Source organism: Arachis duranensis, chromosome 10 (genome assembly GCF_000817695.3).
Source record: "Arachis duranensis cultivar V14167 chromosome 10, aradu.V14167.gnm2.J7QH, whole genome shotgun sequence".
Taxonomy (NCBI): domain Eukaryota; kingdom Viridiplantae; phylum Streptophyta; class Magnoliopsida; order Fabales; family Fabaceae; genus Arachis; species Arachis duranensis.
Genome location: NC_029781.3, coordinates 59,383,089 through 59,395,667, shown reverse-complemented (window position 1 = coordinate 59,395,667; position 12,579 = coordinate 59,383,089).

The window sequence follows — 12,579 nt, the reverse complement described above, 5'->3', positions numbered from 1 at the left end:
TCGAGGTACAGTAGAGCTCCACACCTTAATCTATGGTGTGTAGAAACTCCACCGTTGAAAATACATAAGAACAAGGTCTAGGCATGGCCATGAGGCCAGCCCCATGATCTAAGATAACATAAGACTGATCAAAGATAGCTACCAAGATAAGAATACTATAGTAAAAGGTCCTATTTGTAGAGAACTAGTAGCATAGGGTTTACAAAGATGAGTAAATGACATAAAAATCCACTTCCGGGCCCACTTGGTGTGTGCTTGGGCTGAGCATTGAAGCTTTCATGTATAGAGACTTTTCTTGGAGTTAAACGCCAGCTTTTGTGCTAGTTTGGGCGTTTAACTCCCATTCTTGTGCCAGTTCCGGCGTTTAACGCCGGGCAGTTTTGAGCTGATTTGGAATGCCGGTTTGGGCCATCAAATCTCGGGAAAAGTATAGACTATTATATATTGCTGGAAAGCCCAGGATTTATACTTTCCAAAGCAATTGAGAGCGCGCCAATTGGACTTCTGTAACTCCAGAAAATCTACTTCGAGTGCAGGGAGGTCAGAATCTAACAGCATCTACAGTCCTTTTCAGCCTTTGAATCAGATTTTTGCTCAGGTCGCTCAATTTCAGCCAGAAAATACCTGAAATCACAGAAAAACACACAAACTCATAGTAAAGTCCAGAAAAGTGATTTTTAACTAAAAACTAATAAAAATACAATGAAAACTAACTAAAGCATACTAAAAACATACTAAAAACAATGCCAAAAAGCGTATAAATTATCCGCTCATCACTCAGACCCATTATTTTATGGTAATGGTCTGCATGTTCTTTGGTTAAGAACCTCTCTTGATTCCAAAGTGGTTTTGGAGTGTTCTCTTTCTTGCCTTTTGGAGTGGTTTGTTTTCCCTTAGGAGCTATGATCTTAGTGAATCTTAGCTCAGTGATCACGAAAAACACACCAAACTTAGAAGTTTGCTTGTCCTCAAGCAAAAGAAAGGAAAGGAGAGGAATAGAAGGAGAATCAAATTCGAGTTGTGGAGGAGAGGGGGAGGCCGAATGTGAATTTAAAAGGGAGGGGGTGGGTGAAAATTTTGAAAAAAGGATATGATTTGTAAAAGATAAGTATGATATGCAAAAGATGTAATTTTAAAATTGAAAAGATATGAGAGAGTTTTGAAAAGATAAATCTAAATTTAAAAAGATAGTATGATGAGTTGAAAAAGATTTAAAAAGATATTAAAAAGATAGATGAATTAAAAGAAGTTAAAGAAAAATGAAGAAAGATTTTTAGCATTAAGATTTTTTTTTGAAATTGAAATTGAAAAATGAGAATGTGTACATGTTCATGCAAGAAATTATGGATAAAAACATGAAAATTTGAAAAAATTGAATTGGAAAACAAGATTTCCTCCCCTCCACATTCCTGGCATTAAACACCCAGAATGACATCCATTCTGGCGTTTAACGCCCAATTGTTGCTTGTTTTGGGCGTTTAACACCTAGCCAGGTACCCTGGCTGGCGTTAAATGCCAGAAAGCCTTTATCATTGGGTGTTTTTCTAAACGCCCAGGATGTTGCAATTTTGGCGTTAAACGCCAAGAATGGTACCTATTCTGGCGTTTAAAGCCCAGAAAGGTACCTTTCCTGGCATTAAACACCCAGAATGGTGCCCATTCTGGCGTTTAACGCCCAAAATACCCCTTACTGGCATTTTTGTGCCAGTAAGCTCTTTTTTCTCTGCTTGATGCTCTGAATCCTTCTGTAACTCTGTGAACTTCTGTAATTGAGAATCAATGTTGAAGATAATTTATATCAAACTCCTATAATTATTATTTAAATAAAAAATAAACTATGCCAATGGCTGGGTTGCCTCCCAACAAGCGCTTCTTTATTTTCTTTAGCTAGACCTTACTGAGCTTTAATCTAGTCTCAGTTTTGAGCATTCTTGCTCAACATTGCTTTCAAGATAATGCTTGACTCTCTGTCCATTAACAATGAACTTTTTGTCAGAGTCAATATCCTGAAGCTCTACATATCCATATGGTGACACACTTGTAATCACATATGGTCCTCTCCACCGGAATTTTAATTTCCCAGGGAATAGTCTGAGCCTAGAGTTAAACCGCAGAACCTTTTGTCCTGGCTCAAAGACTCTGGATGACAGTTTTTTGTCATGCCACCTCTTTGCTTTCTCTTTGTAAATTTTTGCATTTTTGAAAGTATTGAGTTTGAATTTCTCTAGCTCATTCAGCTGGAGCAATCTTTTCTCTCCAGCTAATTTGGCATCAAAGTTTAGGAATCTGATTTCCCAGTAGGCTTTATGCTCCAGTTCCACGGGCAGGTGACAGGCCTTCCCATACACAAGCTGGTATGGAGAAGTTCCTATAGGGGTCTTGAATGCTGTTCTGTATGCCCATAGAGCATCATCCAAGCTCCTTGCCCAATCCTTTCTACGGGCAATTACAGTCCGTTCCAAGATTCTTTTTAGTTCTCTATTAGAGACTTCAGCTTGCCCATTTGTCTATGGATGATATGGAGTTGCCACCTTGTGGCTAATTCCATATCTGACCAAAGCAGAGTAAAGCTATTTATTGCAAAAATGAGTGCCTCCATCACTGATTAGTACTCAAGGGAAACCAAATCTGCTAAAGATATTTTTCTAGAGGAACTTCAACACTGTCTTAGTATTATTAGTGGGTGTTGCAATTGCCTCTACCCATTTAGATACATAGTCTACGGCTACCAGAATATAAGTGTTTGAGTATGATGGTGGGAAAGGCCCCATGAAGTCAATACCCCATACGTCAAACAACTCAATCTCTAAGATCCCTTGTTGAGGCATGGCGTAACCATGAGGCAGATTACCAGCTCTCTGGCAACTGTCACAGTTACGTACAAACTCTTGGGAATCTCTATAGAGGGTAGGCCAGAATAAGCCACATTGGAAGACTTTTGTGGCTGTTCGCTCACTTCCGAAATGTCCTCCATATTGTGATCCATGATAATGCCATAGGATCTTCTGTGCTTCTTCTCTCAGTACACATCTACGGATTATTCCGTCTTCACACCTCTTAAAGAGATATGGTTCATCCCACAAGTAGTACTTTGCATCAGAGATCAATTTTTTTCGTTTGCTGCCTGCTGTACTCCTTGGGTATGAATCTCACGGCTATATAGTTTGCAATGTGTACAACCATGGCACTTCTTGAATGACAAAGAGTTGCTCATCGAAAAAGGTTTCAGAGATCTCAATGTAAGGGAGGGACGCTCCTGCCACTGGTTCTATATCAAACTCTTGCAGAAGCAACACCCATCTTATGAGCCTGTGTTTTGAATCCTGCTTTGTGAGTAGATATTTAAGAACAGCGTGGTCAGTATACACAATCACTTTTGATCCTACTAAATAGGATCTAAACTTGTCAATGGCATAAACCACTACAAGTAGCTCTTTTTCTGTGGTTGTGTAATTTTTCTGTGCATCATTTAGAACACGACTGGCATAGTAAATGACGTGCAAAAGCTTGTTATACCTCTGTCCTAATACTGCACTAATAGCATGGTCACTGGCATCAGACATTAATTCGAATGGTAGCGTCCAGTCTGGTGCAGATATGACAGGTGTTGTGACCAACTTAGCCTTTAAAGTCTCAAAGGCCTGCAAACACTCTTTGTCAAAGACAAATGGTGTATCAGCAGCTAGCAGATTACTCAGAGGTTTTGTGATTTTTGAAAAATCATTTATAAACCTCCTGTAGAATCCTGCATGACCTAGAAAGCTTCTGATTGCCTTAACATTGGTGGGTGGTGGTAATTTTTCAATTACCTCTACCTTAGCTTGATCTACCTCTATTCCCTTGTTTGAAATTTTATGCCCAAGGACAATTCCTTCAGTCACCATAAAGTGACATTTTTTCCAGTTTAAAACTAGGTTAGTCTATTGGCATCTTTTCAGAACAAGTGCTAGATGATCAAGACAAGAGCTGAATGAGTCTCCAAATACTGAGAAGTCATCCATGAAGACTTCCAAAAATTTTTCTACCATATTAGAGAAGATAGAGAGCATGCATCTCTGAAAGGTTGCAGAAGCATTACACAGACCAAATGACATCCTTCTGTAGGCAAATACTCCAGATGGACATGTGAATACTGTTTTTTCTTGATCTTGAGGATCTACTGTAATTTGGTTATAGCCTGAATAGCCATCCAAAAAGCAGTAATAGTCATGACCAGCTAGTCTTTCTAGCATCTGTTCCATGAATGGTAAAGGAAAATGATCCTTTCTGGTGGCTGTATTAAGCCTTCTGTAGTCAATACACATACGCCACCCTGTAACTGTTATTGTAGGAACCAGTTCATTCTTTTCATTATGAACCACTGTCATGCCTTTCTTTTTGAGTACAACTTGGACAGGGCTCATCCAGGGATTATCAGAAATAGGATAAATTATCCCAGCCTCCAGTAATTTAGTGACCTCTTTCTGCACCACCTCCTTCATGGCTGGATTCAGCCGCCTCTGTAGCTGAACCACTGGCTTAGCATTATCCTCCAATAGGATCTTGTGCATGCATCTGGCTGGGCTAATGCCCTTAAAATCACTTATGGACCACCCAAGAGCTGTCTTGTGTGTCCTTAGCACCTGAATTAGTGCTTTCTCTTCCTATGGCTCTAAAGCAGAGCTTATGATTACAGGAAAAGTGTCACCTTCTCCCAGAAATGCATATTTCATGGATGGTTGTAGTGGTTTGAGCTCGGGTTTAGGAGGTTTCTCCTCTTCTTGAGGAGTTTTTAGAGGTTTTTTTATTTCCTCTAGTTTCTCCAGATCAGGCTGAACATCTTTAAAGATGTTTTCTAGCTCTGATTTGAGACTCTCAGCCATATTGATCTCCTCTACCAGGGAGTCAATAATATCAACGCTCATGCAATCTTTTGATGTGTCTGGATGCTTCATTGCTTCAATAGCATTCATCCTAAACTCATCCTTATTGACTCTCAGGGTCACTTCCCCTTTTTGGACGTCAATGAGGGTTTGTCCAGTTACTAGAAAAGGTCTTCCTAGAATGAGAGTTGCACTTTTGTGCTCCTCCATCTCCAGCACTACAAAGTCAGTGGGAAAGGCAAATGGCCCAACTGTGACAATCATGTCCTCAATTACGCCTGATAGATATTTAATGGAGCCATCAGCAAGTTAAAGACAAATTCGGGTTGGTTTGACCTCTTCAGTCAAGCCAAGCTTTCTGATAGTGGATGCAGGGATTAGATTGATACTTGCCCCAATATCACATAGAGCTGTCTTGGTACAAGTATCCTCCAATGTGCATGGTATCATAAAGATCCCATGATCCTTAAGCTTCTCTGGTAATCTTTTTAGGATGACTGCACTGCATTCCTCAGTGAGAAAGGCTTTTTCAGTTTCTCTCCAATCCTTCTTATAACTTAAGATCTCTTTCATGAACTTAGCATAAGAAGGTATTTGCTCAAGTGCCTCTGCAAACCGAATCTTGATTTCAAGAGTCCTGAGATAGTCTGCAAAGCGGGCAAATTGTTTATCCTGTTCTACTTGGCGGAGTTTCTGAGGATAAGGCATTTTAGCTTTGTATTCTTCAACCTTGGTTGCTGCAGGTTTATTTCCTACAGAGGCAGGTTGAGAAGCCTTCTTTAGGGAGTTATTATCAGCACTTGTAGGTGTTTGATCCTTCATTGGCGTTTGAATGCCAGGATAAGAGGAGGAATGGGCATTTAACGTTAGATTCCTACCTTTTTCTGGCGTTTGAACGCCAGAACTGGACATGGGTTGGGCGTTTAACGCCAACTTTTCACCTTTTTCTGGCATTTAAACGCCAGAACTGGGCGTCCACTGGGCGTTCAATGCCAGTTTTTCACCCTTTTCTGGCGTTTGAATGCCAGAATCATTCCTCTCTTGGCTCTTACTGTCCTCAGAGGGATTTTGGGTGGCAGTTTGCTCATCCTCTATCAGTTGTTCTTTTCTTGGCTTTCTGCTACTTTGAGTTGATGTATTTAATGTTTTCCACTTCTTAATTGAACTACTTGGCACTCTTCTGTTATCTGTCTTGATAACTGTTGTTTTGTCTTATTCAATTGTGATTCCATATCCTTATTAGCATTTTTGGTTTTTTGTAGCATCTCCTTAAATTCTGCTAACTGTTTTGTAATAGAAGATAGTTGTTGATTGAGTTCAGTAACTTGTTCCTGAGGACTAAAGTCAGTTGATACTGCCTTAGCTTCTTCTTTCATGGATGACTCACTATTTAAGTACAGATGCTGATTTCTAGCAACAGTATCTATAAGCTCTTGAGCCTCTTCAATTGTTTTTCCCATATGTATAGATCCACCAGCTAAGTGGTCTAGAGATATTTGAGCTTTTTCTGTAAGCCCGTAGTAGAAGATGTCTAATTGCACACACTCTGAAAATATTTTAGAGGGGTATTTCCTTAGCATCTCTCTGTACCTCTCCCAGGCATCATAAAGAGATTCATTATTCTCTTGTTTAAAGCCTTGGATGTCCAGCCTTAGCTGTGTCATCCTCTTTGGAGGGAAATATTGATTCAGGAATTTATCTAACAATTGTTTCCATATTCTTATGATGGCTTTGGGTTGGTTATTTAACCACCTCTTAGCTTGGTCTTTTACAGCAAATGGAAACAGCAATAATCTGTAGACATCCTGATCCACTTCCTTATCACATACTATGTCAGCAATTTGTAAGAATTGTGCTAGAAACTCTGTAGGTTCTTCCTGTGGAAGACCAGAATACAGATACTACTCCCATATAAAGCAGTAGTGGGGTTAGCATATGACCCCAGAGGTCCTTCTGGACTGTTCATTTCCACTTAGGTCCATGATGGAGTAAGGGAGATGATGTGGATAAAAATTTATATTTGAAATAGTAAAATAAAAAAGACTAAAATAAAAAAAAGATTTAAAAATGTTTTATGAGGATTTTCGAAAAAGTGAGGAGAGAGAAAGTGGTTAGAAAGTTTTTGAAAAAAGATATGATTTTAAAAAATCTTAAAAAGTTATGATTTGAAAAATTTTGACCAAGTTAACCTAAGGGATTTGAAAATTAATTAGTAAATAAAGGAAAAGATCTATGTTTGAACTTAATGAGGAAAGAGAAAAACACACAGAAGACACAAGACTTAAAACTTTTAGATCTAGCTCCCTTATTTTTCGAAAATTTTTGAAGGGAAACACTAAAGGACACTAAACTTAAAAATTTTAAGATCAAAACACATACAAGACTCAAGAACATGAGGAACATAAAAAGGAACACCAAACTTAAAATTTTTTGAAAACCAAAATAAAATTTTCAAAAATCACATGGAAAATAACAAGAAAACACTAAACTTAAAAATTGAAGCAAGATTTAAACAAAGAAATGTTTAGATGCCAAAAACACAAAGGACACCAAACTTAAAACATGCAACTAGACTCAATAAAAAACTAACAATTAATAAAGAAAAATAATATTTTTGAAGAAATTTTTTTTTTTGAAAAGAAAGTAAAAGACTCTAAACCAAAAAGACAAATTTTTTTCCTAATCTAAGTAACAAAATAAATCGTCAGTTGTTCAAACTCGAACAATCCCCAGCAACGGCGCCAAAAACTTGGTGCACGAAATTGTAAATCACACTTTTCACAACTCATACAACTAACCAGCAAGTGCACTGGGTCATCCAAGTAATACCTTACGTGAGTAAGGGTCGATCCCACGGAGATTGTCGGTTTGAAGCAAGCTATGGTTATCTTATTATTCTTAGTCAGAATATCAATAATTGTTCTTACTTTTAATTGCAAAAAATGAAAGAACGTGAAATAAATACTTGTTATGCAGTAATGGAGAAAGGGTTGGAGTTTTGGAGATGCTCTGTCTTCTGAACCTCTGCTTTCCTACTTTCTTCTTTTTCACGCATGCAAGGCTCCTTCCATGGCAAGCTGTATGTTGGTGGATCACGGTTGTCAATGGCTACCATCCGTCCTTTCAGTAAAAAAAGGTCCATTTACATGGCTAATCATCTGTCGGTTCTCACTTATGCTGTAATAGGATCCAGTGATTCTTTTGCGTCTGTTACTACGCCCAACGTTTATGAGTTTGAAGCTCTTCACAGTCATCCCATCCCAGATCCTACTCAAAATACCACAGACAAGGTTTAGACTTTTCGGATCTCAATAATACTACCAATTGATTCTAGCTTATACCACGAAGACTCTAGTCTCACAGATTGAACGCTCTGTTGTCAGGAGAGGCAGACAAACTCGTGAACCAGGAACCCAAGAGATAAATACTCAATCTAAGGTAGAACAGAAGTGGTTGTCAGGCACGCGTTCATAGGTTGAGAATGGTTATGAGTGTCACGGATCATCACATTCATCATGTTTAAGTGCGAGTGAATATCTTAGAATCTAATCAAGCGTGATTGAATAGAAAACAGAAGTAATTGTATTAATCCATCGAGACACAGCAGAGCTCCTCACCCCCAACCATGGGGTTTAGAGACTCATGCCATAGAAGATACAAATTCAGATGTAAAATGTCATGAGATGTAAAATGAATCTCTAAAAGTAGTTTTTATACTAAACTAGTAACCTAGGTTTACAGAAAATGAGTAAGCTAAGATAGATAGTGCAGAAATCCACTTCTGGGGCCCACTTGGTGTGTGTTTGGGCTGAGTAATGAAGCTTTCACGTGCATAGGCTATTCCTGGCATTTAACTCCAGCTTTTGTGCCATTTCTGGCGCAAGAATAGGGTAGAAAGTTGGCGTTAAACGCCAGTCTACGTCCTCACAACGCGGGTAAAGTATGGACCATTATATATTACTGGAAAGCCCTGAATGTCTACTTTCCAACGCAATTGAGAGCGCACCAATTGAGTTTCTGTAGCTCCAAAAAATTTATTTCAAGTGAAGGGATGTCAGAATCCAACAGCATTTGCAGTCCTTTTTCAACCTCTGAATAAGATTTTTGCTCAGGTCCCTCAATTTCAGCCAGAGAATACCTGAAATCACAGAAAAACACACAAACTCATAGTAAAGTCAAGAAATGTGATTTTTGCACAAAAACTAATAAAAATATTCTAAAAAGTAGCTAGATCCTACTAAAAACTATATGAAAATACCCCCAAAAAGTGTATAAAATATCCGCTCATCAGCTACCATCTGTCCTCTCAGTGAAAACATGTCCTCTATTGTTTCCCGCGTGGCTAATCAGCTGTCGGTTCTCGATTGTGTCGGAATAGAATACATTTATTCTTTTGCACACTGTAACTGCGCCCAACAGTCACGAGTTTGAAGCTCGTCACAGTCATCCCATCCCAGATCCTACTCGGAATACCACAGACAATGTTTAGACTTTCCAGATCTCAAGAATGCTTTCCAATTGGTTCTATCTTATACCACGAGGGTTCTAACGTCACGAATTCGAATTTTCTGTTGTCAGGAGAGGTGATTCAGATTCGTGGGTCAGAGACCAAAGAGAATATGCTCCAGCTGTCGTCCAATGACTACATTGAACATCATGTAGACCACTTTGTAGTTGTCAGACACGCGGATCTTGGCTAAGCGAGTATCGAAGATTAAGTGATTGTCACGAGTCACCCCTTCATTCTGACTTAACTAAATTTAGTACAAGAGTATATCTTGGAGGAGAAGTAGGCGTTAAATGAATAGAAAAACAATAATACTTGCATTAATACTCGAGGAACAGCAAAGCTCCTCACCTTAATCTATGAGGTGTAGAAACTCTACCGTTGAAAATACATAAGAACAAAAGGTCTAGGCATGGCGGAATGGCCAGCCTCCAAAAAGAGTTCGAAGAACTCCCAAAAGTTCAAAGACTTCCAATACAATATTAAAAAGTGCTATTTATACTAAACTAGTAAACTAGGTTTACAGAAAATGAGTAGATAGTGCAGAAATCTACTTTCAGGGCCCACTTGGTGTGTGTTTGGGCTGATCCTTGAAGCTTTCACGTGCATAGGCCATCTTTGGAGTTTAACTCCAGCTTTGGTGCCAGTTCCGGCGTTTTACGCCAGAAAAGGGTCTCTGGTGGGACTTTGGACGCCAGTTTGGGTCATCAAATCTCTGGTAAAGTATGGACTATTAGACATTGCTGAAAAGCCCAAGATGTCTACTTTTCAACGAAATTGAGAGCGCGCCAATTGGGCTTCTGTAGCTTCGGAAAATCCACTTCGAGTGCAGGGTGGTCAAAGTCCAATAGCATTTGCAGTCCTTTCTCAGCCTCTGAATTAGATTTTTGCTCAGGTCCCTCAATTTCAGCCAGAAAATACCTGAAACGACAGAAAAACACACAAACTCATAGTAATGTCCAGAAATGTGATTTTTGCATAAAAACTAATAAAAATATATTAAAAAGTAATTAAAACATACTAAAAACTACCTAAAAATAATGCCGAAAAGCGTATAAATTATCTACTCATCACAACACCAAACTTAAATTGTTTCTTGTCCCCAAGCAACTAAAAAAAAGTAGGATAAAAAGAAGAGAATATACAATAAATCCCAAAATATCAATGAAGCTTAGTTCTAATTAGATGAGTGAGACTTGTAGCTTTTTCCTTCTGAACAGTTTTGGCATCTCACTTTATCCTTTGAATTTCAGATTGATTGGCATCAAGAGGAACTCAGAATTAAGAAAGTGTTATTGATTCTCCTAGTTCAGTATGTTGATTCTTGAACACAGCTACTTATGAGTCTTGGCCGTGACCCTAAGCATCTTGTTTTCCAGTATTACCACCGGATACATAAATGCCACAGACACATAACTGGGTGAACCTTTTCACATTGTGACTTAGCTTTGCTAGAGTCCCCAGTTAGAGGTGTCCAGAGTTCTTAAGCACACTCTTTCGCTTTGGATCACAACTTTAACCACTCAGTCCCAAGCTTTTTACTTGGACCTTCGTGAGACAAGCACATGGTTAGGGACAACTTGATTTTAGCCGCTTAGGCCATGATTTTATTCCTTTGGGCCTTCCTATCTATTAATGCTCAAAGTCTTAGATCCTTTTTACCCTTACTTTTTGGTTTAAAGGGCTATTGGATTTTTCTGCTTACTTTTTCTTTTTTTTTCTTTCTTTTTCTTTATTATTTTCACATTTTTTTCAGCAAGTTTTTCTTTTTCACTGCTTTTTCTTGCTTCAAGAATCAAATTTATGATTTTTCAGATTATCAATAACATTTCTCTTTTTTTCATTATTATTTCAAGAGCCAACAATTTTAACATTCATAAACTTCACTATAAAAAATATGCACTGTTCAAGCATTCATTCAGAAAACAAAAAGTGTTGCCACCACATCAAAATAATTAGACTAATTTCAAGATAGAATTCGAAAATCATGTACTTCTTATTCTTTTGCAATTAGAATTATTTTTCATTTAAGGAAGGTGAAGGATTTATGGGACATTCATAACTTCAAGGCATAGACACTAGACACTAATGATCATGTAATAAAGACACAAACATAGACAAAACATAAAGCATAAGGAACGAAAAATAGAAAAACAAATAACAAGGAAATTAAAGAACGGGTCCACCTTAGTGATGGCGGCTAGTTCTTCTCAATGTCTCTTCCTTGCCTTTGTTGCTCCTCCCTCATGGCTCTTTAGTCCTCCCTTATTTCGTGGAGGATAATGGAGTGCTCTTGATGCTCCATTCTCAGTTGCTCCATGTTGGAGCTCAATTCTCCTAAGGAGGTGTTGAGTTGCCCCCAATAGTTGTGCGGAGGAAAATTCATCCCTTGAGGCATCTCAGGGATTTCTTGATGAGAAACTTTCTCATGTTCTTGTTGAGGTCCATGAGTGGGCTCACTTGTTTGCTCCATCCTCTTTCTAGTGATGGGCATTTGAGATGAATCTCTCAATCTCCCATGACTCGAAGGTGGAAGCGATTGCCTTCCCTTTCCTTTTTCTAGAGGTTTTTCTGGCCTTAGGTGTCATTAATGGTTATGAAAAAAAACAAAAAGCAACGCTTTTTCCACACCAAACTTAAAAGGTTTGCTCGTCCTCGAGCAAAAGAAGAAAGAAAGGAGGAGAAGACGAAGAAATGGAGGAGATGGAGGGGGTGAGTGGGTTCGGCTAAGGGGGTTAGGAAGTGTTGGTGATGTGTGAAAATGAAGGAGTGGAGAGGGGTAATTATATGGTACGGAAGAGAGTGAGTTAGGGTAGGTAGGGATCTTGTGGGTCCACAGATCCTGAGGTATAAAGGATTTTTCATCTCTGCACCTCTTTGGCGTTAAACGCACTCTGTGTGCCATTCCTGGCATTTAAACGCCAGGCTACTACCCTTTTCTGGCGTTAAACGCCAGTCTACCTGCCAGTTCTGGCGTTTAACACCCAGAATGGTGCCAGGCTGGGCGTTTAAATGCCAATTTTTCTACCCTTACTGGCGTTTAAACGCTAGTTTGCCTGTCAATTCTGGCGTTTAACGCCCAGAATGGTGCCAGGCTGTGCGTTAAATTCCCATTTTGGTATCCTTACTGGCGTTTAAATGCCAGTAAGCTTGTCCTCCAGGGTGTGCTATTTTTTATGCTGTTTTTGATTTTGCTTTAATTTTTGCAGT